Raw genomic sequence first — 23942 nt, 5'->3', positions numbered from 1 at the left:
CTCCCTCCTAGGTAAGTTAAAGAGCTGCACCTGAGCCAGCCACTGATTGATGCAGCACCACAGTCAAATAGTGGAGTGGAGTGGAGTAGGGGAACAGCAAACAGCCATTAAAGCAGCCAGCCGCCTACCCGCCACAATGGACCTACCTGTGTACACTAGGTGGATGTGATGGAATGTACTGTCGTCCCTACATTTCAAGAAGAAGTAAGAATTGCAGTTGCAACAAACCCTTGCTTGCCTACAAAGAGAGCAGCAATTTGGATTTGTTACTATGTTACCTGGAAGAATAACAAACTGTGCAAGGATGGAGGTTGTAGGAGCAAAGAGAAGTTGTCTGTAAAGTTGGTGGATGCCTATTTTCCATTTTGCAGTCCCTTGTCTCCCTCTTGTGGCCTCCTGGAGGCAAATAAATGTGCAAAAAAAAGACAGCCTGGCGGCCGGCTGTTGCAGTGTTGCCCTCTCAGGCAACACTGAGTGACTGACTGAGCCTCACAGTCTTATATAAAGTTCAGACGGAACTTTGCACGTGTCATAGTGGAGCCCTCAGGATTCCAGAGCCAGCTTTCTGACATCATAATGGGGCCTGCCTCAGAGATAAAAGCCTGGGCCCAGGCAGTGTTGTTCAGTGCTGCTCAGCAGGCAGCACAGGACTGGATTAAAGCTGATACAAGGTGTGAAGGAACAAGGGGTGGCTGTGGGCATGCACTTGCTGCCGCTGCCAGTGTTTATCTGCATGGCAGGAGGGCATTTGGGCGTTGCCAGGAAGGCGTTTTTATGTAGATTCCTCCTCTTTCAGCACTGCATTGTGGTGCAAGCAAAAGAAGCAAATCCTGTCTGGCTTCCTCTCCGGCCTTTATTCACCTCCCGCTTAGTAGCTGTAAATGTGTGTGAGCCTGCAGGGCCCCATGGAATTGCCTAGGAGTAGGCTGAATCGCTGCAAGGGGTGAACAGCAGTATGGGACAGGCTCGGGCAAGGCAAGGGCCGCTCGGGTTATCGCTTCTCGGCCTTTTGGCAAGATCAGGTGTAGTATTTCTGCATCTGGTTTTGTTGGGAGGTGTCCGGGGTACCCTGCTCCTTGGCCTTGGGGGATCGTCTCTTTTCACAGAGAGACTTCACCCCCTTGCTGCTATTTGGGGAGTGGGCTTAGCCCCCGGACAACGAGTTGCGATCGCGCCTTACCCAAAAGGTCAACCGACCTTGAGGCGTTTTCCTAAGAGCGTTCCGAGGGCGTTTATCGGGCTTCGTAGGTGTCTGGGGTACCCTAATCCTTGGCCTTGGGGGAGGGTTCCACTTAATTGTGGAATCTGAGCCCTTGCTGCTATAAGGGACAGGCTTAGCCCCCAGGCACTGAAAATGCCATTTACATTTGGTTTCGCATCCGGGGACACCCGGTTGCGCCAGTCCGTCCGCATTGAGGTGGAAGAAGGCCATCGTCAGCGGAAGAACCTTCGCTTCATTGTGGAGGTGATTCTGCTGGACTTCCTGGGGCTCAAGCGGGCGGACATCCTGTGTCTCAATGACCAGGAAAGCCGCGGTCGGTACACCATCTCCTTTACGGCCGCGGCATGCTGCGAGAATATGCACAAGAGACTATCTGATGCGGACCAGAGTGAGGAGCGGCTAAATGGACTGAACTTTTTATTCCTCTACGGGGAGGAAGAAGTCCCGCTCGTGATGTGCATGTTCAGTCCATTTGTCTCAGAGTGTGACATTGAAACCTTCCTCAGTCGTTACTGCAGGGAGGTCCGCTTCTCACACAAAATCTTGAACACCCAGAGCTTCTGGAATGGCAAAAGGAAATATTGGGTGAAGTTCCGCCAGGATCCCAATGGCATTGGAGGCTTACATCACCCACCCCAGAACTTTGCCATTGGGAAGAATCGAGGATTCTTATTTTACCCCCAGATGCCAATAGCCTGCCGGAACTGCTTGAGATATGGCCACACCAGAGAACATTGTGACCGGCCCCATGTGGTGCAGTGTAATAGGTGTGGCCAGGTTGGACACGTGGCGGCAAAATGCAGTTCCGAGGTGTTGTGCAATCTGTGCGGCATGACTGGGCATGCTTTTAAAGACTGCCCCCGCAGAGCGAAATCTGGGCCACCCAGACCAGGGCCAGAGCGGCAGTTTGCAACATGTGCAGACGCCGCTGGTAATGCCCCAAAACGAGCATTGACGACTGAGGGGTCCAGGCCAAAGTCCTTCACAGCTCCATCGGGGGGCCCACCGATGTCAGCCTCGAGGGACGGCCATAGGGATTCCACCGGGTCCAGGCAGAGCAGGAGGAATTCTGACTCTGCTGGACATAAGTTGACCGGCACCTCTGCAAACAGGTCCTCTGCTCCGCCTGCAGTGGACCCTGTTGAGGCAGTGGTTAGCGACAGGCGTCGTGGCTCCGTAGGTTCTGCAGTAGGACCTGACGCCTGTCCCAAGAGTGTGGGCATGGAGCGGAGACACTCTGTGTCAGACGAGGGCTCCATTAAGAAAACCCTAAAATATGCTGGATTGGAGCCTCGTTTTGACCATTTCCGGTCAACGGGGGGGTCGGAGCAAAGTTCCTCCACTGCGGTTGTGGAGGGGCTTGCGATGAAGGCTCCCCGTAAGCAGGCAAAGGTTGCCAAGAGTGATGGGACCTCACAGGCCCCTGTGCAGCTGCCCAGGAAGGACATCAGCGATATCTTCAGCCAGGGGCCAGAGATGGGTGAGAGCGACTTCGAGGAGATGGATAGGAGCCATTCTGCAAAGAGACAGCGAGAGGAAGAGGAGTCCGGAGTTCGGAGGAAAGCTGCCTATCGGAGTTCGGATGAGAGCAGTGTGGGGGTTGGAGCCGCCCACGTATCTGGCTCTGACCCTACCAACATCCAAGATTTATTGACCCCTCAAAAAGGGGGTCCAGACTCGCAGCTGATCTCCGAATACGACTCTTCTGGTTCGGACCCTGACCTCAACTAAGACTATGTTGGTTCCTATCAAAGTCGCCTCACTAAATGTGAGGTCCCTAAAGAGCCCTGTCCGCAGGACTGCTTTATTTTCATTTTTAGAGACTGTGGACTTTGACCTTTGCCTGCTTCAAGAATGTGGAATCCCTAATGACTTGGAATATCAAGATTTAAAGATGGACTGGAAACTAGGCCCCTCAGTCTGGTCTGGTGGAAATGACTGTCGCTCTGCGGGGGTTGGATTGCTCTGCCGAGGTCGTTTTATCTCCATCCAAACAGTGACTGAAATCATGCCCGGCAGAGCTATTTTAATACATTTGCTTTTTAATGGAATTTTAATTCGTGTTTTAAACGTTTATGCCCCTCCTACCAAACAGGAGAGGGCAGAACTATTAGAGATTTTACCATTGTTTTGTGTTGGGTCTACCCCCCTGCTGGTGGGTGGTGATTTTAACTGTGTGCGAGATGGAGAACACCGGCAGGGTGGGGATTTTAATCGAAAAATTGACCGTACTTCTTACCTGCTCAAGAATTTTATTGGTGATTTTAAATTGAAAGATTGCTGGAGGGAACTCTTGCCTGCGGACCCAGGCCCCACCTGGTCCAATGGAAGAGTGAGCTCCAGAATTGATTTTATTTTCACTTCTAATAGTTTTATTCCCAAAAAATGTTTGCTTTTAACAAATATTTTATCTGATCACAAGCTCCTTTCAGTGCACCTGGAGCTAGAGGGAGAGCAAAAAGCTTGTAGGGGTCCCTGGAGACTAAACACCACACTCCTGGAGGACCCCATCATTAAAGAGGAGTTTGTGCGGACCTACCAGTGTTGGCAGTCCCATAGAGCGCCCAGTCAGCCTATGCTACACTGGTGGGAGGGCATTAAACCCAAAATCAGAGCTTTTTTTATTCGAGCAGGTAAGAAGAAAGCAAAAGAGAAAAAACAATGGTTTTATGTTCTTAATAAACGTTTACATGTACTTTTTAAATTGAAGGAGATTGGTATGGATGTTGATGATGATATCTTAAATCTTAAAGCTGAAATAAAACATGCCATAGAAGAGAAAGGGAAACAAATAATTTTTAATTCACATGTAAAGCACCTCGAGGATGGCGAGAAGTGTTCCCGGTTCTTCTTCAAAAAGGTAATGGATAAACGAGATGTCATTTTAAACCTTGAAGGAGAAACCACTATGGTCGGCATTTTAAATTCTGCTTTTAATTTCTACCAATCTCTTTTTAACAAGAAAAATATTGATCCTTCCTTTTTAGAACATGTTCTTAATTCCCTTGATGCCAAGCTAGATATTTTAGACCAGGAAGTTTTATCCCGTAATATTACCTTGGAGGAACTTTTATTTGCTTTTAAAAGTTTTTCTAATGGGAAAGCTCCTGGGGAAGATGGTCTGCCCATCGAATTTTATCATGCTTTTTGGGAAATTTTAAAGAATGACATGTTTTTATTGTATAAGGAAGTTTTTATTACTGAAGAGCTGCCCCCTTCCTGGAGGAGGGGGATTGTGTCCTTAATTTTTAAAAAAGGTGAGAGGGACCAGTTAAAAAACTGGCGCCCTATTACTCTTTTAAACGTTGATTGTAAAATTTTAGCTAAACTAATAACAATCCGTTTTAAACCTTTTATTCATAAATTAATCCATCCAAACCAGGTATGTGGGGTACCTGGGAGGTCAATTACTGAGTCCCTGAATATTTTACGTGACATCATTTGGTATTTTAAAGAAAGGGGTCAAAGCCTTGCTATTTTATCCTTAGATTTCGAGAAGGCTTTTGACCGGGTCTCCCATGAATATCTTTTTATGGTTCTTAAAAAGATGGCTGTTCCTGAAATTATTTTAACACGTATTAAGCTTTTATATCGATCCTGTTTTAGCCAAATTTCTATCAACGGATTTTTAACTAAAGGTGTTCCTCTTTTATCAGGGGTGAAACAGGGGTGCCCGTTGTCTCCGCTCCTTTTTATTTGTGCCATAGAACCTCTGTTCACCCTAATAAGAGATGATAAAGTCATCAGAGGCGTGCCCATACCTGGAGGAAGGGGGAACCAGGTAAAAATCCTAGGCTATATGGATGACGCCACCGTCCTATGCCCAGACGCCGCTTCTATGAGACGGGCATTGAGGAACACCGGCTTTTTTTGTGAAGCCTCTGGTTTTAAATTAAACGTTGATAAGTGTGACTGTTTTTATACTGGTGTATGGGATTCCTCTGTGACACCAGGAGTTAACATGCAGCAGGATCAGATAAAAATTTTAGGAATTGTTTTTAATCAAGAAAACGATGGGAGACCCAATTGGGATTCAGTAATTGCCAAAATGGAAAAAAAGGTTTTAATGTGGAATTTGAGAAATCTCACCATGGAGGGAAAAGTTTTAATAATTAAATCTGTTTTATTACCCATAATGCTTTATGTAGCTATGGTTTTCCCTCCAACAATTTTATATATTAAAAAAGTGACCAGGATCTGTTTTATGTTTTTATGGGGTTCCAAAATGGAAAAACTAAAACGTGATTTTATGTACAGATGTAAGGACAATGGCGGGAGAGATGTTCCTAACCTTTTTAACTTCTTTTACATTAAATACTTTTGCTTCTGTTTTAAAATGTATAATTCTGATGGTATTTTTAGCTACTTTTTAAAGTACGCTACGGGCATGATTTTTAAACGATGGTTTCGTGTCCCTTTGAATTCTCCTGTGCTTCTGTGTCCCCCAAAACAATATGCGGTGCTCGAAAAAACTGTCAGGCTCCTAGGTCTCCAAGAATTGGAGCCTGACATATTGGGGGACCAGAAAAAAGTGTCACTCTCCTGTAGGCGGCAGGAGGATACACTGGCAGTTTCAAATTTCTCACAGGCAAGGTCCAAGGTGGTGTGGCGGAACGTTTTCGGGAAATTTATGGCAAATGTGCACAAGGACCTTGCCTGGGCAATCGTTCACCGGTGCCTCCCTACTCGTGAATTCCAGCATAGGCGAGGACTGGTGGCGAGAGCCAAGTGCCCGAGAGACAGGTGTGGTGACGACGAGACGGTAATGCACCTGTTTTGGAACTGCCCATATGCACAGGAGGTTTGGAGGAAGGTAGGCCCATTGCTGAAATGGGCCTGCGGTCTTAAAGATCTTAAATTTGAATACGTGTTTTATGGTCTTTTTAACTGCCCAAGTTTTAAACAGCAAATGGTCTGTTGGATCATTTTAAACTGTTTTAAGAATGCCATCTGGAAGGTTAGGAACATTCTGCTTTTTAAACATGATTTTATTGACGTTAAAAATTGTGTGAAATATGCCCTAAGTGAAATGTATATTTATTATCTTAGGGACAAAAAGCAGCTAGGGGTAAAAGAAGCAACATCCATGTGGTGTTTGCAAATGTGGAATACCATAACATTGTAAATAAAAATGGTTTTATTCTTTTATGTCTTTTATGCCCTGTATAAATTTTATCCTGCTATTGTTCTGTACTTTTATTATAACATCTGTATTAATGGTCTTATTATTATTACTTTTGTATTCATTTAAATGTATGAATATTCATGTATTATGCTGTTGATTTTATCTTGTGGTTTCAATTTTAAAAAAAAGTCTGTAAAATATATTATTTTTGCCAATAAAAAACTTTGTTGAAACCTTATCTGTTCTTATCAGTTTAATATCTGATACGTCCCCTATCTGGGGACCATATATTAAATGGATTTTTAGAACAGGGAGATGGAAATAGAGCTTGCTCTGTCCACTCCACGCATTGACCTGGTATTGCAGTATTTCCAGGACCGGTGCACCCTTCCCTTATGTGTTGACTAAAATCAGATTCCAAAAGTGTTTTTTCTCTTTGCCATTGTTTCTGTCTTTCTGAAGGGATCTCCCCTTTTAATCCCATTATTTCAACACCTGTTGGACAATGCATTTGTACAGTCATGTGTGATAATGAGCTCATTTATTAAATGCAATTAATGAATACATTGCCACCTCTTGTTGTGTGTGTGTGTGTGTGTGTGTGTGTGTCTTCTGTGTTTCTGTGTTTCCGGCATTTCACATTGGAACAGCTCATTCACCTTCCTTGTCTTCTCTCCGCCCTCCCTCCCTCCCTCCTAGGTAAGTTAAAGAGCTGCACCTGAGCCAGCCACTGATTGATGCAGCACCACAGTCAAATAGTGGAGTGGAGTGGAGTAGGGGAACAGCAAACAGCCATTAAAGCAGCCAGCCGCCTACCCGCCACAATGGACCTACCTGTGTACACTAGGTGGATGTGATGGAATGTACTGTCGTCCCTACATTTCAAGAAGAAGTAAGAATTGCAGTTGCAACAAACCCTTGCTTGCCTACAAAGAGAGCAGCAATTTGGATTTGTTACTATGTTACCTGGAAGAATAACAAACTGTGCAAGGATGGAGGTTGTAGGAGCAAAGAGAAGTTGTCTGTAAAGTTGGTGGATGCCTATTTTCCATTTTGCAGTCCCTTGTCTCCCTCTTGTGGCCTCCTGGAGGCAAATAAATGTGCAAAAAAAAGACAGCCTGGCGGCCGGCTGTTGCAGTGTTGCCCTCTCAGGCAACACTGAGTGACTGACTGAGCCTCACAGTCTTATATAAAGTTCAGACGGAACTTTGCACGTGTCATAGTGGAGCCCTCAGGATTCCAGAGCCAGCTTTCTGACATCATAATGGGGCCTGCCTCAGAGATAAAAGCCTGGGCCCAGGCAGTGTTGTTCAGTGCTGCTCAGCAGGCAGCACAGGACTGGATTAAAGCTGATACAAGGTGTGAAGGAACAAGGGGTGGCTGTGGGCATGCACTTGCTGCCGCTGCCAGTGTTTATCTGCATGGCAGGAGGGCATTTGGGCGTTGCCAGGAAGGCGTTTTTATGTAGATTCCTCCTCTTTCAGCACTGCATTGTGGTGCAAGCAAAAGAAGCAAATCCTGTCTGGCTTCCTCTCCGGCCTTTATTCACCTCCCGCTTAGTAGCTGTAAATGTGTGTGAGCCTGCAGGGCCCCATGGAATTGCCTAGGAGTAGGCTGAATCGCTGCAAGGGGTGAACAGCAGTATGGGACAGGCTCGGGCAAGGCAAGGGCCGCTCGGGTTATCGCTTCTCGGCCTTTTGGCTAAGATCAAGTGTAGTATCTGTTCTTATCAGTTTAATATCTGATACGTCCCCTATCTGGGGACCATATATTAAATGGATTTTTAGAACAGGGAGATGGAAATAGAGCTTGCTCTGTCCACTCCACGCATTGACCTGGTATTGCAGTATTTCCAGGACCGGTGCACCCTTCCCTTATGTGTTGACTAAAATCAGATTCCAAAAGTGTTTTTTCTCTTTGCCATTGTTTCTGTCTTTCTGAAGGGATCTCCCCTTTTAATCCCATTATTTCAACACCTGTTGGACAATGCATTTGTACAGTCATGTGTGATAATGAGCTCATTTATTAAATGCAATTAATGAATACATTGCCACCTCTTGTTGTGTGTGTGTGTGTGTGTGTGTGTGTGTCTTCTGTGTTTCTGTGTTTCCGGCATTTCACATTGGAACAGCTCATTCACCTTCCTTGTCTTCTCTCCGCCCTCCCTCCCTCCCTCCTAGGTAAGTTAAAGAGCTGCACCTGAGCCAGCCACTGATTGATGCAGCACCACAGTCAAATAGTGGAGTGGAGTGGAGTAGGGGAACAGCAAACAGCCATTAAAGCAGCCAGCCGCCTACCCGCCACAATGGACCTACCTGTGTACACTAGGTGGATGTGATGGAATGTACTGTCGTCCCTACATTTCAAGAAGAAGTAAGAATTGCAGTTGCAACAAACCCTTGCTTGCCTACAAAGAGAGCAGCAATTTGGATTTGTTACTATGTTACCTGGAAGAATAACAAACTGTGCAAGGATGGAGGTTGTAGGAGCAAAGAGAAGTTGTCTGTAAAGTTGGTGGATGCCTATTTTCCATTTTGCAGTCCCTTGTCTCCCTCTTGTGGCCTCCTGGAGGCAAATAAATGTGCAAAAAAAAGACAGCCTGGCGGCCGGCTGTTGCAGTGTTGCCCTCTCAGGCAACACTGAGTGACTGACTGAGCCTCACAGTCTTATATAAAGTTCAGACGGAACTTTGCACGTGTCATAGTGGAGCCCTCAGGATTCCAGAGCCAGCTTTCTGACATCATAATGGGGCCTGCCTCAGAGATAAAAGCCTGGGCCCAGGCAGTGTTGTTCAGTGCTGCTCAGCAGGCAGCACAGGACTGGATTAAAGCTGATACAAGGTGTGAAGGAACAAGGGGTGGCTGTGGGCATGCACTTGCTGCCGCTGCCAGTGTTTATCTGCATGGCAGGAGGGCATTTGGGCGTTGCCAGGAAGGCGTTTTTATGTAGATTCCTCCTCTTTCAGCACTGCATTGTGGTGCAAGCAAAAGAAGCAAATCCTGTCTGGCTTCCTCTCCGGCCTTTATTCACCTCCCGCTTAGTAGCTGTAAATGTGTGTGAGCCTGCAGGGCCCCATGGAATTGCCTAGGAGTAGGCTGAATCGCTGCAAGGGGTGAACAGCAGTATGGGACAGGCTCGGGCAAGGCAAGGGCCGCTCGGGTTATCGCTTCTCGGCCTTTTGGCTAAGATCAAGTGTAGTACTTTAGGGTATTGCCTTGTTTCTTGGTCAGGAGGTGCCCTGGTACCCTTTTCCTTGGCCTGGGGGGATCGTTTCTCTTAGGAGAGACTTCACCCCTCTGCTGCTATTGGGGAGGAGGATTAGTCCAGGGCAACGGGGAGCGATCACCTGCCTGGTACTTCGGTACTGAAGGTATTCTTTGGAGATTGCTGGAATTCGTTTGGAGCAGGATGGAGGAAATTCCCGAATATATGCGTACCAGGAATGCTGTCCGGTTTTTCGTGGAGGAATCTGAGCGACAAAGGAAGGATCTGGAGTTCATCACAAAGGTTCTTTTGTTGGATTTCTTTCAGCTGGAGAGATCATGCATTTTGGCGGTGATGGACTATCCGAGGAGAGGGTGCTTTGACGTTACCTTCGCCACAGAAGAAATTTATGCTGTCTTTTTAGAACGCTTGAAGGAAGGTAAAAGGGACCCAAGACTTGTGGGTGTGAAGGTAACACCACATTTTGTGCCAAACAAAAAGTTGGTGGTTGTAAAAATGTTTTCGCCTTACGTGGATGAAGAGGACATTAAGTTATTTCTCAATAAGTTTTGTGAGGAGGTGGTGGGAAAGGGGAAAGTGTTTAACCCTTTTGGATTTTGGACTGGGAAGTGGAAATTTCTTTGTAAATTTGTGAGAATTGGTGAATCTAGAAACCTATTGTTTCCTCCAGCGCGGTTCAAGATTGGAAGTGCGTGTGGAAATTTATTTTTTCTTGGAATGGATATGTTTTGTTTGAATTGTAAAGAGTATGGTCATGAGAGAGAAGCCTGTGAGAAAGTAATGTGTACAAAATGTCTGCAAGAGGGACATAAGTATAATGAATGTCAGAAAGGGAAAGTATGTAATATGTGTGGAGAGGAGGGGCACATATTCAAATCGTGCCCAAAGAAAAGCAAACGTGAGGTACAAGAGGAAAATAAGAAGATAGTCAAAAGAAAGGAAGCGGAAGTTAGTTTGGAAGAAGGCAAGCTTCACAAATTGGAAGGAAGTGGGCAAAGTGATGAGAAAAAAAGGAAAAAAGCAGAGAGAAAGAAAAAAAGTGTCATTTCAGAAGAGGAAAGAGCAGAAAGAGACAGGTTATTGGAAGAAGTAGAGCAGTTACGTAGTAAAATTAATTTTGAAAAAATGCGGAGGAGGGTGCGGCTCTGTGTAAGAGAAAATTTACCAGGGTTTCTTGAAAGGTATGGTGTGCCAACGTGGTTAACGTGCATTGTAAACTGTGAGTGGGATGGTAATGATTTGCAGGAACATCTAGTGGATATGTTAGGAACTATTGCTGTTAAAAAAGGAATGTTTTTTTGATTTCTTAAGAAAAAAAAAGGAAAGAGGAAAACAAAAATTAATTGTACGTTTTCAGTTTTCATTGTGATGATCTAAGTCTTTTTTATTTTGAATTTTATGATTTTTAAGACGTGATCTGAATGAAAAAAAAAAAAAAAAAAAAAATCTGTTCTTATCAGTTTAATATCTGATACGTCCCCTATCTGGGGACCATATATTAAATGGATTTTTAGAACAGGGAGATGGAAATAGAGCTTGCTCTGTCCACTCCACGCATTGACCTGGTATTGCAGTATTTCCAGGACCGGTGCACCCTTCCCTTATGTGTTGACTAAAATCAGATTCCAAAAGTGTTTTTTCTCTTTGCCATTGTTTCTGTCTTTCTGAAGGGATCTCCCCTTTTAATCCCATTATTTCAACACCTGTTGGACAATGCATTTGTACAGTCATGTGTGATAATGAGCTCATTTATTAAATGCAATTAATGAATACATTGCCACCTCTTGTTGTGTGTGTGTGTGTGTGTGTGTGTGTGTCTTCTGTGTTTCTGTGTTTCCGGCATTTCACATTGGAACAGCTCATTCACCTTCCTTGTCTTCTCTCCGCCCTCCCTCCCTCCCTCCTAGGTAAGTTAAAGAGCTGCACCTGAGCCAGCCACTGATTGATGCAGCACCACAGTCAAATAGTGGAGTGGAGTGGAGTAGGGGAACAGCAAACAGCCATTAAAGCAGCCAGCCGCCTACCCGCCACAATGGACCTACCTGTGTACACTAGGTGGATGTGATGGAATGTACTGTCGTCCCTACATTTCAAGAAGAAGTAAGAATTGCAGTTGCAACAAACCCTTGCTTGCCTACAAAGAGAGCAGCAATTTGGATTTGTTACTATGTTACCTGGAAGAATAACAAACTGTGCAAGGATGGAGGTTGTAGGAGCAAAGAGAAGTTGTCTGTAAAGTTGGTGGATGCCTATTTTCCATTTTGCAGTCCCTTGTCTCCCTCTTGTGGCCTCCTGGAGGCAAATAAATGTGCAAAAAAAAGACAGCCTGGCGGCCGGCTGTTGCAGTGTTGCCCTCTCAGGCAACACTGAGTGACTGACTGAGCCTCACAGTCTTATATAAAGTTCAGACGGAACTTTGCACGTGTCATAGTGGAGCCCTCAGGATTCCAGAGCCAGCTTTCTGACATCATAATGGGGCCTGCCTCAGAGATAAAAGCCTGGGCCCAGGCAGTGTTGTTCAGTGCTGCTCAGCAGGCAGCACAGGACTGGATTAAAGCTGATACAAGGTGTGAAGGAACAAGGGGTGGCTGTGGGCATGCACTTGCTGCCGCTGCCAGTGTTTATCTGCATGGCAGGAGGGCATTTGGGCGTTGCCAGGAAGGCGTTTTTATGTAGATTCCTCCTCTTTCAGCACTGCATTGTGGTGCAAGCAAAAGAAGCAAATCCTGTCTGGCTTCCTCTCCGGCCTTTATTCACCTCCCGCTTAGTAGCTGTAAATGTGTGTGAGCCTGCAGGGCCCCATGGAATTGCCTAGGAGTAGGCTGAATCGCTGCAAGGGGTGAACAGCAGTATGGGACAGGCTCGGGCAAGGCAAGGGCCGCTCGGGTTATCGCTTCTCGGCCTTTTGGCTAAGATCAAGTGTAGTACTTTAGGGTATTGCCTTGTTTCTTGGTCAGGAGGTGCCCTGGTACCCTTTTCCTTGGCCTGGGGGGATCGTTTCTCTTAGGAGAGACTTCACCCCTCTGCTGCTATTGGGGAGGAGGATTAGTCCAGGGCAACGGGGAGCGATCACCTGCCTGGTACTCCGGTACTGAAGGTATTTCTTTGGAGATTGCTGGAATTCTTTTGGAGCAGGATGGAGGAAATTCCCGAACATATGCGAACCAGGAATGCGGTCCGGTTTTTCGTGGAGGAATCTGAGAGGCAAAGGAAGGATTTGGAGTACATCACGAAGGTCCTTTTGTTGGATTTCTTTCAGCTGGAGAGATCGTGCATTTTGGCGGTGATGGACTATCCGAGGAGAGGGTGCTTTGACGTTACCTTCGCTACAGAAGAAATTTATTCAGATTTTTTGGAACGCTTGAAGGAAGGTAAAAGGGACCCAAGACTTGTGGGTGTGAAGGTAACACCACATTTTGTGCCAAACAAGAAGTTGGTGGTCGTAAAGATGTTTTCGCCTTACGTGGAGGAAGAGGACATTAAGTCATTTCTCACTAAGTTTTGTGAGGAGGTGGTGGGAAAGGGGAAAGTGTTTAACCCCTTTGGATTTTGGACTGGGAAATGGAAATTTCTTTGTAAATTTGTGAGAATTGGTGAATCTAGAAACCTATTGTTTCCTCCAGCGCGGTTTAAGATTGGAAGTGCATGTGGAAATTTATTTTTTTTGGGAATGGATATGTTTTGTTTGAATTGTAAAGATTATGGTCATGAGAGAGAAACGTGTGAGAAAGTAATGTGTACAAAATGTCTGCAAGAGGGGCATAAGTATAATGAATGTCAGAAAGGGAAAGTATGTAATATGTGTGGAGAGGAGGGGCACATATTCAAATCATGCCCAAAGAAAAGCAAACGTGAGGTACAAGAGGAAAATAAGAAGATAGTCAAAAGAAAGGAAGCGGAAGTTAGTTTGGAAGAAGGAAAGCTTCAGAAATTGGAAGGAAGTGGGCAAAGTGATGAGAAAAAAAGGAAAAAAGCAGAGAGAAAGAAAAAAAGTGTCATTTCAGAAGAGGAAAGAGCAGAAAGAGACAGGTTACTGGAAGAAGTAGAGCAGTTACGTAGTAAAATTAATTTTGAAAAAATGCGGAGAAGGGTGCGGCTCTGTGTAAGAGAAAATTTACCAGGGTTTCTTGAACGGTATGGTGTGCCAACGTGGTTAGCGTGCATTGTAAACTGTGAATGGGATGGTAATGATTTGCAGGAACATTTAGTGGATATGTTAGGAACTATTGCTGTTAAAAAAGGAATGTTTTTTTGATTTCTTAAAAGGAAAAAAGGAAAGAGGAAAACAAAAGTTAATTATACGTTTTCAGTTTTCATTGTGATGATCTAAGTCTTTTTTATTTTGAATTTTATGATTTTTAAGACGTGATCTGAATGAAAAAAAAAAAAAAAAAAAAAAAAAAAAAAAAAAATCTGTTCTTATCAGTTTAATATCTGATACGTCCCCTATCTGGGGACCATATATTAAATGGATTTTTAGAACAGGGAGATGGAAATAGAGCTTGCTCTGTCCACTCCACGCATTGACCTGGTATTGCAGTATTTCCAGGACCGGTGCACCCTTCCCTTATGTGTTGACTAAAATCAGATTCCAAAAGTGTTTTTTCTCTTTGCCATTGTTTCTGTCTTTCTGAAGGGATCTCCCCTTTTAATCCCATTATTTCAACACCTGTTGGACAATGCATTTGTACAGTCATGTGTGATAATGAGCTCATTTATTAAATGCAATTAATGAATACATTGCCACCTCTTGTTGTGTGTGTGTGTGTGTGTGTGTGTGTGTCTTCTGTGTTTCTGTGTTTCCGGCATTTCACATTGGAACAGCTCATTCACCTTCCTTGTCTTCTCTCCGCCCTCCCTCCCTCCCTCCTAGGTAAGTTAAAGAGCTGCACCTGAGCCAGCCACTGATTGATGCAGCACCACAGTCAAATAGTGGAGTGGAGTGGAGTAGGGGAACAGCAAACAGCCATTAAAGCAGCCAGCCGCCTACCCGCCACAATGGACCTACCTGTGTACACTAGGTGGATGTGATGGAATGTACTGTCGTCCCTACATTTCAAGAAGAAGTAAGAATTGCAGTTGCAACAAACCCTTGCTTGCCTACAAAGAGAGCAGCAATTTGGATTTGTTACTATGTTACCTGGAAGAATAACAAACTGTGCAAGGATGGAGGTTGTAGGAGCAAAGAGAAGTTGTCTGTAAAGTTGGTGGATGCCTATTTTCCATTTTGCAGTCCCTTGTCTCCCTCTTGTGGCCTCCTGGAGGCAAATAAATGTGCAAAAAAAAGACAGCCTGGCGGCCGGCTGTTGCAGTGTTGCCCTCTCAGGCAACACTGAGTGACTGACTGAGCCTCACAGTCTTATATAAAGTTCAGACGGAACTTTGCACGTGTCATAGTGGAGCCCTCAGGATTCCAGAGCCAGCTTTCTGACATCATAATGGGGCCTGCCTCAGAGATAAAAGCCTGGGCCCAGGCAGTGTTGTTCAGTGCTGCTCAGCAGGCAGCACAGGACTGGATTAAAGCTGATACAAGGTGTGAAGGAACAAGGGGTGGCTGTGGGCATGCACTTGCTGCCGCTGCCAGTGTTTATCTGCATGGCAGGAGGGCATTTGGGCGTTGCCAGGAAGGCGTTTTTATGTAGATTCCTCCTCTTTCAGCACTGCATTGTGGTGCAAGCAAAAGAAGCAAATCCTGTCTGGCTTCCTCTCCGGCCTTTATTCACCTCCCGCTTAGTAGCTGTAAATGTGTGTGAGCCTGCAGGGCCCCATGGAATTGCCTAGGAGTAGGCTGAATCGCTGCAAGGGGTGAACAGCAGTATGGGACAGGCTCGGGCAAGGCAAGGGCCGCTCGGGTTATCGCTTCTCGGCCTTTTGGCTAAGATCAAGTGTAGTATCTGTTCTTATCAGTTTAATATCTGATACGTCCCCTATCTGGGGACCATATATTAAATGGATTTTTAGAACAGGGAGATGGAAATAGAGCTTGCTCTGTCCACTCCACGCATTGACCTGGTATTGCAGTATTTCCAGGACCGGTGCACCCTTCCCTTATGTGTTGACTAAAATCAGATTCCAAAAGTGTTTTTTCTCTTTGCCATTGTTTCTGTCTTTCTGAAGGGATCTCCCCTTTTAATCCCATTATTTCAACACCTGTTGGACAATGCATTTGTACAGTCATGTGTGATAATGAGCTCATTTATTAAATGCAATTAATGAATACATTGCCACCTCTTGTTGTGTGTGTGTGTGTGTGTGTGTGTGTGTCTTCTGTGTTTCTGTGTTTCCGGCATTTCACATTGGAACAGCTCATTCACCTTCCTTGTCTTCTCTCCGCCCTCCCTCCCTCCCTCCTAGGTAAGTTAAAGAGCTGCACCTGAGCCAGCCACTGATTGATGCAGCACCACAGTCAAATAGTGGAGTGGAGTGGAGTAGGGGAACAGCAAACAGCCATTAAAGCAGCCAGCCGCCTACCCGCCACAATGGACCTACCTGTGTACACTAGGTGGATGTGATGGAATGTACTGTCGTCCCTACATTTCAAGAAGAAGTAAGAATTGCAGTTGCAACAAACCCTTGCTTGCCTACAAAGAGAGCAGCAATTTGGATTTGTTACTATGTTACCTGGAAGAATAACAAACTGTGCAAGGATGGAGGTTGTAGGAGCAAAGAGAAGTTGTCTGTAAAGTTGGTGGATGCCTATTTTCCATTTTGCAGTCCCTTGTCTCCCTCTTGTGGCCTCCTGGAGGCAAATAAATGTGCAAAAAAAAGACAGCCTGGCGGCCGGCTGTTGCAGTGTTGCCCTCTCAGGCAACACTGAGTGACTGACTGAGCCTCACAGTCTTATATAAAGTTCAGACGGAACTTTGCACGTGTCATAGTGGAGCCCTCAGGATTCCAGAGCCAGCTTTCTGACATCATAATGGGGCCTGCCTCAGAGATAAAAGCCTGGGCCCAGGCAGTGTTGTTCAGTGCTGCTCAGCAGGCAGCACAGGACTGGATTAAAGCTGATACAAGGTGTGAAGGAACAAGGGGTGGCTGTGGGCATGCACTTGCTGCCGCTGCCAGTGTTTATCTGCATGGCAGGAGGGCATTTGGGCGTTGCCAGGAAGGCGTTTTTATGTAGATTCCTCCTCTTTCAGCACTGCATTGTGGTGCAAGCAAAAGAAGCAAATCCTGTCTGGCTTCCTCTCCGGCCTTTATTCACCTCCCGCTTAGTAGCTGTAAATGTGTGTGAGCCTGCAGGGCCCCATGGAATTGCCTAGGAGTAGGCTGAATCGCTGCAAGGGGTGAACAGCAGTATGGGACAGGCTCGGGCAAGGCAAGGGCCGCTCGGGTTATCGCTTCTCGGCCTTTTGGCTAAGATCAAGTGTAGTATCTGTTCTTATCAGTTTAATATCTGATACGTCCCCTATCTGGGGACCATATATTAAATGGATTTTTAGAACAGGGAGATGGAAATAGAGCTTGCTCTGTCCACTCCACGCATTGACCTGGTATTGCAGTATTTCCAGGACCGGTGCACCCTTCCCTTATGTGTTGACTAAAATCAGATTCCAAAAGTGTTTTTTCTCTTTGCCATTGTTTCTGTCTTTCTGAAGGGATCTCCCCTTTTAATCCCATTATTTCAACACCTGTTGGACAATGCATTTGTACAGTCATGTGTGATAATGAGCTCATTTATTAAATGCAATTAATGAATACATTGCCACCTCTTGTTGTGTGTGTGTGTGTGTGTGTGTGTGTGTCTTCTGTGTTTCTGTGTTTCCGGCATTTCACATTGGAACAGCTCATTCACCTTCCTTGTCTTCTCTCCGCCCTCCCTCCCTCCCTCCTAGGTAAGTTAAAGAGCTGCACCTGAGCCAGCCACTGATTGATGCAGCACCACAGTCAAATAGTGGAGTGGAGTGGAGTAGGGGAACAGCAAACAGCCATTAAAGCAGCCAGCCGCCTACCCGCCACAATGGACCTACCTGTGTACACTAGGTGGATGTGATGGAATGTACTGTCGTCCCTACATTTCAAGAAGAAGTAAGAATTGCAGTTGCAACAAACCCTTGCTTGCCTACAAAGAGAGCAGCAATTTGGATTTGTTACTATGTTACCTGGAAGAATAACAAACTGTGCAAGGATGGAGGTTGTAGGAGCAAAGAGAAGTTGTCTGTAAAGTTGGTGGATGCCTATTTTCCATTTTGCAGTCCCTTGTCTCCCTCTTGTGGCCTCCTGGAGGCAAATAAATGTGCAAAAAAAAGACAGCCTGGCGGCCGGCTGTTGCAGTGTTGCCCTCTCAGGCAACACTGAGTGACTGACTGAGCCTCACAGTCTTATATAAAGTTCAGACGGAACTTTGCACGTGTCATAGTGGAGCCCTCAGGATTCCAGAGCCAGCTTTCTGACATCATAATGGGGCCTGCCTCAGAGATAAAAGCCTGGGCCCAGGCAGTGTTGTTCAGTGCTGCTCAGCAGGCAGCACAGGACTGGATTAAAGCTGATACAAGGTGTGAAGGAACAAGGGGTGGCTGTGGGCATGCACTTGCTGCCGCTGCCAGTGTTTATCTGCATGGCAGGAGGGCATTTGGGCGTTGCCAGGAAGGCGTTTTTATGTAGATTCCTCCTCTTTCAGCACTGCATTGTGGTGCAAGCAAAAGAAGCAAATCCTGTCTGGCTTCCTCTCCGGCCTTTATTCACCTCCCGCTTAGTAGCTGTAAATGTGTGTGAGCCTGCAGGGCCCCATGGAATTGCCTAGGAGTAGGCTGAATCGCTGCAAGGGGTGAACAGCAGTATGGGACAGGCTCGGGCAAGGCAAGGGCCGCTCGGGTTATCGCTTCTCGGCCTTTTGGCTAAGATCAAGTGTAGTATCTGTTCTTATCAGTTTAATATCTGATACGTCCCCTATCTGGGGACCATATATTAAATGGATTTTTAGAACAGGGAGATGGAAATAGAGCTTGCTCTGTCCACTCCACGCATTGACCTGGTATTGCAGTATTTCCAGGACCGGTGCACCCTTCCCTTATGTGTTGACTAAAATCAGATTCCAAAAGTGTTTTTTCTCTTTGCCATTGTTTCTGTCTTTCTGAAGGGATCTCCCCTTTTAATCCCATTATTTCAACACCTGTTGGACAATGCATTTGTACAGTCATGTGTGATAATGAGCTCATTTATTAAATGCAATTAATGAATACATTGCCACCTCTTGTTGTGTGTGTGTGTGTGTGTGTGTGTGTGTCTTCTGTGTTTCTGTGTTTCCGGCATTTCACATTGGAACAGCTCATTCACCTTCCTTGTCTTCTCTCCGCCCTCCCTCCCTCCCTCCTAGGTAAGTTAAAGAGCTGCACCTGAGCCAGCCACTGATTGATGCAGCACCACAGTCAAATAGTGGAGTGGAGTGGAGTAGGGGAACAGCAAACAGCCATTAAAGCAGCCAGCCGCCTACCCGCCACAATGGACCTACCTGTGTACACTAGGTGGATGTGATGGAATGTACTGTCGTCCCTACATTTCAAGAAGAAGTAAGAATTGCAGTTGCAACAAACCCTTGCTTGCCTACAAAGAGAGCAGCAATTTGGATTTGTTACTATGTTACCTGGAAGAATAACAAACTGTGCAAGGATGGAGGTTGTAGGAGCAAAGAGAAGTTGTCTGTAAAGTTGGTGGATGCCTATTTTCCATTTTGCAGTCCCTTGTCTCCCTCTTGTGGCCTCCTGGAGGCAAATAAATGTGCAAAAAAAAGACAGCCTGGCGGCCGGCTGTTGCAGTGTTGCCCTCTCAGGCAACACTGAGTGACTGACTGAGCCTCACAGTCTTATATAAAGTTCAGACGGAACTTTGCACGTGTCATAGTGGAGCCCTCAGGATTCCAGAGCCAGCTTTCTGACATCATAATGGGGCCTGCCTCAGAGATAAAAGCCTGGGCCCAGGCAGTGTTGTTCAGTGCTGCTCAGCAGGCAGCACAGGACTGGATTAAAGCTGATACAAGGTGTGAAGGAACAAGGGGTGGCTGTGGGCATGCACTTGCTGCCGCTGCCAGTGTTTATCTGCATGGCAGGAGGGCATTTGGGCGTTGCCAGGAAGGCGTTTTTATGTAGATTCCTCCTCTTTCAGCACTGCATTGTGGTGCAAGCAAAAGAAGCAAATCCTGTCTGGCTTCCTCTCCGGCCTTTATTCACCTCCCGCTTAGTAGCTGTAAATGTGTGTGAGCCTGCAGGGCCCCATGGAATTGCCTAGGAGTAGGCTGAATCGCTGCAAGGGGTGAACAGCAGTATGGGACAGGCTCGGGCAAGGCAAGGGCCGCTCGGGTTATCGCTTCTCGGCCTTTTGGCTAAGATCAAGTGTAGTACTTTAGGGTATTGCCTTGTTTCTTGGTCAGGAGGTGCCCTGGTACCCTTTTCCTTGGCCTGGGGGGATCGTTTCTCTTAGGAGAGACTTCACCCCTCTGCTGCTATTGGGGAGGAGGATTAGTCCAGGGCAACGGGGAGCGATCACCTGCCTGGTACTTCGGTACTGAAGGTATTCTTTGGAGATTGCTGGAATTCGTTTGGAGCAGGATGGAGGAAATTCCCGAATATATGCGTACCAGGAATGCTGTCCGGTTTTTCGTGGAGGAATCTGAGCGACAAAGGAAGGATCTGGAGTTCATCACAAAGGTTCTTTTGTTGGATTTCTTTCAGCTGGAGAGATCATGCATTTTGGCGGTGATGGACTATCCGAGGAGAGGGTGCTTTGACGTTACCTTCGCCACAGAAGAAATTTATGCTGTCTTTTTAGAACGCTTGAAGGAAGGTAAAAGGGACCCAAGACTTGTGGGTGTGAAGGTAACACCACATTTTGTGCCAAACAAAAAGTTGGTGGTTGTAAAAATGTTTTCGCCTTACGTGGATGAAGAGGACATTAAGTTATTTCTCAATAAGTTTTGTGAGGAGGTGGTGGGAAAGGGGAAAGTGTTTAACCCTTTTGGATTTTGGACTGGGAAGTGGAAATTTCTTTGTAAATTTGTGAGAATTGGTGAATCTAGAAACCTATTGTTTCCTCCAGCGCGGTTCAAGATTGGAAGTGCGTGTGGAAATTTATTTTTTCTTGGAATGGATATGTTTTGTTTGAATTGTAAAGAGTATGGTCATGAGAGAGAAGCCTGTGAGAAAGTAATGTGTACAAAATGTCTGCAAGAGGGACATAAGTATAATGAATGTCAGAAAGGGAAAGTATGTAATATGTGTGGAGAGGAGGGGCACATATTCAAATCGTGCCCAAAGAAAAGCAAACGTGAGGTACAAGAGGAAAATAAGAAGATAGTCAAAAGAAAGGAAGCGGAAGTTAGTTTGGAAGAAGGCAAGCTTCATAAATTGGAAGGAAGTGGGCAAAGTGATGAGAAAAAAAGGAAAAAAGCAGAGAGAAAGAAAAAAAGTGTCATTTCAGAAGAGGAAAGAGCAGAAAGAGACAGGTTATTGGAAGAAGTAGAGCAGTTACGTAGTAAAATTAATTTTGAAAAAATGCGGAGGAGGGTGCGGCTCTGTGTAAGAGAAAATTTACCAGGGTTTCTTGAAAGGTATGGTGTGCCAACATGGTTAACGTGCATTGTAAACTGTGAGTGGGATGGTAATGATTTGCAGGAACATTTAGTGGATATGTTAGGAACTATTGCTGTTAAAAAAGGAATGTTTTTTTGATTTCTTAAGGAAAAAAAGGAAAGAGGAAAACAAAAATTAATTGTACGTTTTCAGTTTTCATTGTGATGATCTAAGTCTTTTTTATTTTGAATTTTATGATTTTTAAGACGTGATCTGAATGAATTAAAAAAAAAAAAAAAAAAAAAAAATCTGTTCTTATCAGTTTAATATCTGATACGTCCCCTATCTGGGGACCATATATTAAATGGATTTTTAGAACAGGGAGATGGAAATAGAGCTTGCTCTGTCCACTCCACGCATTGACCTGGTATTGCAGTATTTCCAGGACCGGTGCACCCTTCCCTTATGTGTTGACTAAAATCAGATTCCAAAAGTGTTTTTTCTCTTTGCCATTGTTTCTGTCTTTCTGAAGGGATCTCCCCTTTTAATCCCATTATTTCAACACCTGTTGGACAATGCATTTGTACAGTCATGTGTGATAATGAGCTCATTTATTAAATGCAATTAATGAATACATTGCCACCTCTTGTTGTGTGTGTGTGTGTGTGTGTGTGTGTGTCTTCTGTGTTTCTGTGTTTCCGGCATTTCACATTGGAACAGCTCATTCACCTTCCTTGTCTTCTCTCCGCCCTCCCTCCCTCCCTCCTAGGTAAGTTAAAGAGCTGCACCTGAGCCAGCCACTGATTGATGCAGCACCACAGTCAAATAGTGGAGTGGAGTGGAGTAGGGGAACAGCAAACAGCCATTAAAGCAGCCAGCCGCCTACCCGCCACAATGGACCTACCTGTGTACACTAGGTGGATGTGATGGAATGTACTGTCGTCCCTACATTTCAAGAAGAAGTAAGAATTGCAGTTGCAACAAACCCTTGCTTGCCTACAAAGAGAGCAGCAATTTGGATTTGTTACTATGTTACCTGGAAGAATAACAAACTGTGCAAGGATGGAGGTTGTAGGAGCAAAGAGAAGTTGTCTGTAAAGTTGGTGGATGCCTATTTTCCATTTTGCAGTCCCTTGTCTCCCTCTTGTGGCCTCCTGGAGGCAAATAAATGTGCAAAAAAAAGACAGCCTGGCGGCCGGCTGTTGCAGTGTTGCCCTCTCAGGCAACACTGAGTGACTGACTGAGCCTCACAGTCTTATATAAAGTTCAGACGGAACTTTGCACGTGTCATAGTGGAGCCCTCAGGATTCCAGAGCCAGCTTTCTGACATCATAATGGGGCCTGCCTCAGAGATAAAAGCCTGGGCCCAGGCAGTGTTGTTCAGTGCTGCTCAGCAGGCAGCACAGGACTGGATTAAAGCTGATACAAGGTGTGAAGGAACAAGGGGTGGCTGTGGGCATGCACTTGCTGCCGCTGCCAGTGTTTATCTGCATGGCAGGAGGGCATTTGGGCGTTGCCAGGAAGGCGTTTTTATGTAGATTCCTCCTCTTTCAGCACTGCATTGTGGTGCAAGCAAAAGAAGCAAATCCTGTCTGGCTTCCTCTCCGGCCTTTATTCACCTCCCGCTTAGTAGCTGTAAATGTGTGTGAGCCTGCAGGGCCCCATGGAATTGCCTAGGAGTAGGCTGAATCGCTGCAAGGGGTGAACAGCAGTATGGGACAGGCTCGGGCAAGGCAAGGGCCGCTCGGGTTATCGCTTCTCGGCCTTTTGGCTAAGATCAAGTGTAGTATCTGTTCTTATCAGTTTAATATCTGATACGTCCCCTATCTGGGGACCATATATTAAATGGATTTTTAGAACAGGGAGATGGAAATAGAGCTTGCTCTGTCCACTCCACGCATTGACCTGGTATTGCAGTATTTCCAGGACCGGTGCACCCTTCCCTTATGTGTTGACTAAAATCAGATTCCAAAAGTGTTTTTTCTCTTTGCCATTGTTTCTGTCTTTCTGAAGGGATCTCCCCTTTTAATCCCATTATTTCAACACCTGTTGGACAATGCATTTGTACAGTCATGTGTGATAATGAGCTCATTTATTAAATGCAATTAATGAATACATTGCCACCTCTTGTTGTGTGTGTGTGTGTGTGTGTGTGTGTGTCTTCTGTGTTTCTGTGTTTCCGGCATTTCACATTGGAACAGCTCATTCACCTTCCTTGTCTTCTCTCCGCCCTCCCTCCCTCCCTCCTAGGTAAGTTAAAGAGCTGCACCTGAGCCAGCCACTGATTGATGCAGCACCACAGTCAAATAGTGGAGTGGAGTGGAGTAGGGGAACAGCAAACAGCCATTAAAGCAGCCAGCCGCCTACCCGCCACAATGGACCTACCTGTGTACACTAGGTGGATGTGATGGAATGTACTGTCGTCCCTACATTTCAAGAAGAAGTAAGAATTGCAGTTGCAACAAACCCTTGCTTGCCTACAAAGAGAGCAGCAATTTGGATTTGTTACTATGTTACCTGGAAGAATAACAAACTGTGCAAGGATGGAGGTTGTAGGAGCAAAGAGAAGTTGTCTGTAAAGTTGGTGGATGCCTATTTTCCATTTTGCAGTCCCTTGTCTCCCTCTTGTGGCCTCCTGGAGGCAAATAAATGTGCAAAAAAAAGACAGCCTGGCGGCCGGCTGTTGCAGTGTTGCCCTCTCAGGCAACACTGAGTGACTGACTGAGCCTCACAGTCTTATATAAAGTTCAGACGGAACTTTGCACGTGTCATAGTGGAGCCCTCAGGATTCCAGAGCCAGCTTTCTGACATCATAATGGGGCCTGCCTCAGAGATAAAAGCCTGGGCCCAGGCAGTGTTGTTCAGT

General features: G+C 45.7%; 6 non-coding genes and 6 pseudogenes across 6 annotated transcripts; all 12 read left to right on the top strand.

Moving 5' to 3' along the window:
- Nucleotides 1–6546: 6546 nt before the first annotated feature.
- On the top strand, nt 6547–6738 carry LOC142653949 (U2 spliceosomal RNA). The gene has a single exon (XR_012848785.1). It is a non-coding gene; the product is annotated as a U2 spliceosomal RNA (small nuclear RNA).
- Nucleotides 6739–8028: 1290 nt separating this feature from the next.
- LOC142653435 (U2 spliceosomal RNA) lies at nt 8029–8219 on the top strand. The gene has a single exon (XR_012848366.1). It is a non-coding gene; the product is annotated as a U2 spliceosomal RNA (small nuclear RNA).
- Nucleotides 8220–9509: 1290 nt separating this feature from the next.
- LOC142654635 (U2 spliceosomal RNA) lies at nt 9510–9620 on the top strand (annotated as a pseudogene).
- Nucleotides 9621–10970: 1350 nt separating this feature from the next.
- LOC142654013 (U2 spliceosomal RNA) lies at nt 10971–11171 on the top strand (annotated as a pseudogene).
- A 1290-nt stretch (nt 11172–12461) lies between these two features.
- On the top strand, nt 12462–12572 carry LOC142654634 (U2 spliceosomal RNA; annotated as a pseudogene).
- Nucleotides 12573–13923: 1351 nt separating this feature from the next.
- On the top strand, nt 13924–14137 carry LOC142654128 (U2 spliceosomal RNA; annotated as a pseudogene).
- A 1290-nt stretch (nt 14138–15427) lies between these two features.
- LOC142653434 (U2 spliceosomal RNA) lies at nt 15428–15618 on the top strand. The gene has a single exon (XR_012848365.1). It is a non-coding gene; the product is annotated as a U2 spliceosomal RNA (small nuclear RNA).
- Nucleotides 15619–16908: 1290 nt separating this feature from the next.
- LOC142653433 (U2 spliceosomal RNA) lies at nt 16909–17099 on the top strand. Its single transcript, XR_012848364.1, has one exon. It is a non-coding gene; the product is annotated as a U2 spliceosomal RNA (small nuclear RNA).
- A 1290-nt stretch (nt 17100–18389) lies between these two features.
- Nucleotides 18390–18580, top strand: LOC142653432 (U2 spliceosomal RNA). Its single transcript, XR_012848363.1, has one exon. It is a non-coding gene; the product is annotated as a U2 spliceosomal RNA (small nuclear RNA).
- Nucleotides 18581–19870: 1290 nt separating this feature from the next.
- LOC142654632 (U2 spliceosomal RNA) lies at nt 19871–19981 on the top strand (annotated as a pseudogene).
- A 1349-nt stretch (nt 19982–21330) lies between these two features.
- LOC142654039 (U2 spliceosomal RNA) lies at nt 21331–21537 on the top strand (annotated as a pseudogene).
- A 1290-nt stretch (nt 21538–22827) lies between these two features.
- LOC142653431 (U2 spliceosomal RNA) lies at nt 22828–23018 on the top strand. The gene has a single exon (XR_012848362.1). It is a non-coding gene; the product is annotated as a U2 spliceosomal RNA (small nuclear RNA).
- Nucleotides 23019–23942: the final 924 nt, after the last annotated feature.

The sequence above is a fragment of the Rhinoderma darwinii genome, chromosome 5, assembly GCF_050947455.1.
Source record: "Rhinoderma darwinii isolate aRhiDar2 chromosome 5, aRhiDar2.hap1, whole genome shotgun sequence".
Lineage (NCBI taxonomy): Eukaryota > Metazoa > Chordata > Amphibia > Anura > Rhinodermatidae > Rhinoderma > Rhinoderma darwinii.
Note: the sequence above shows the minus strand (reverse complement) of the source record. Positions and strands in the feature narration are given on the sequence as shown.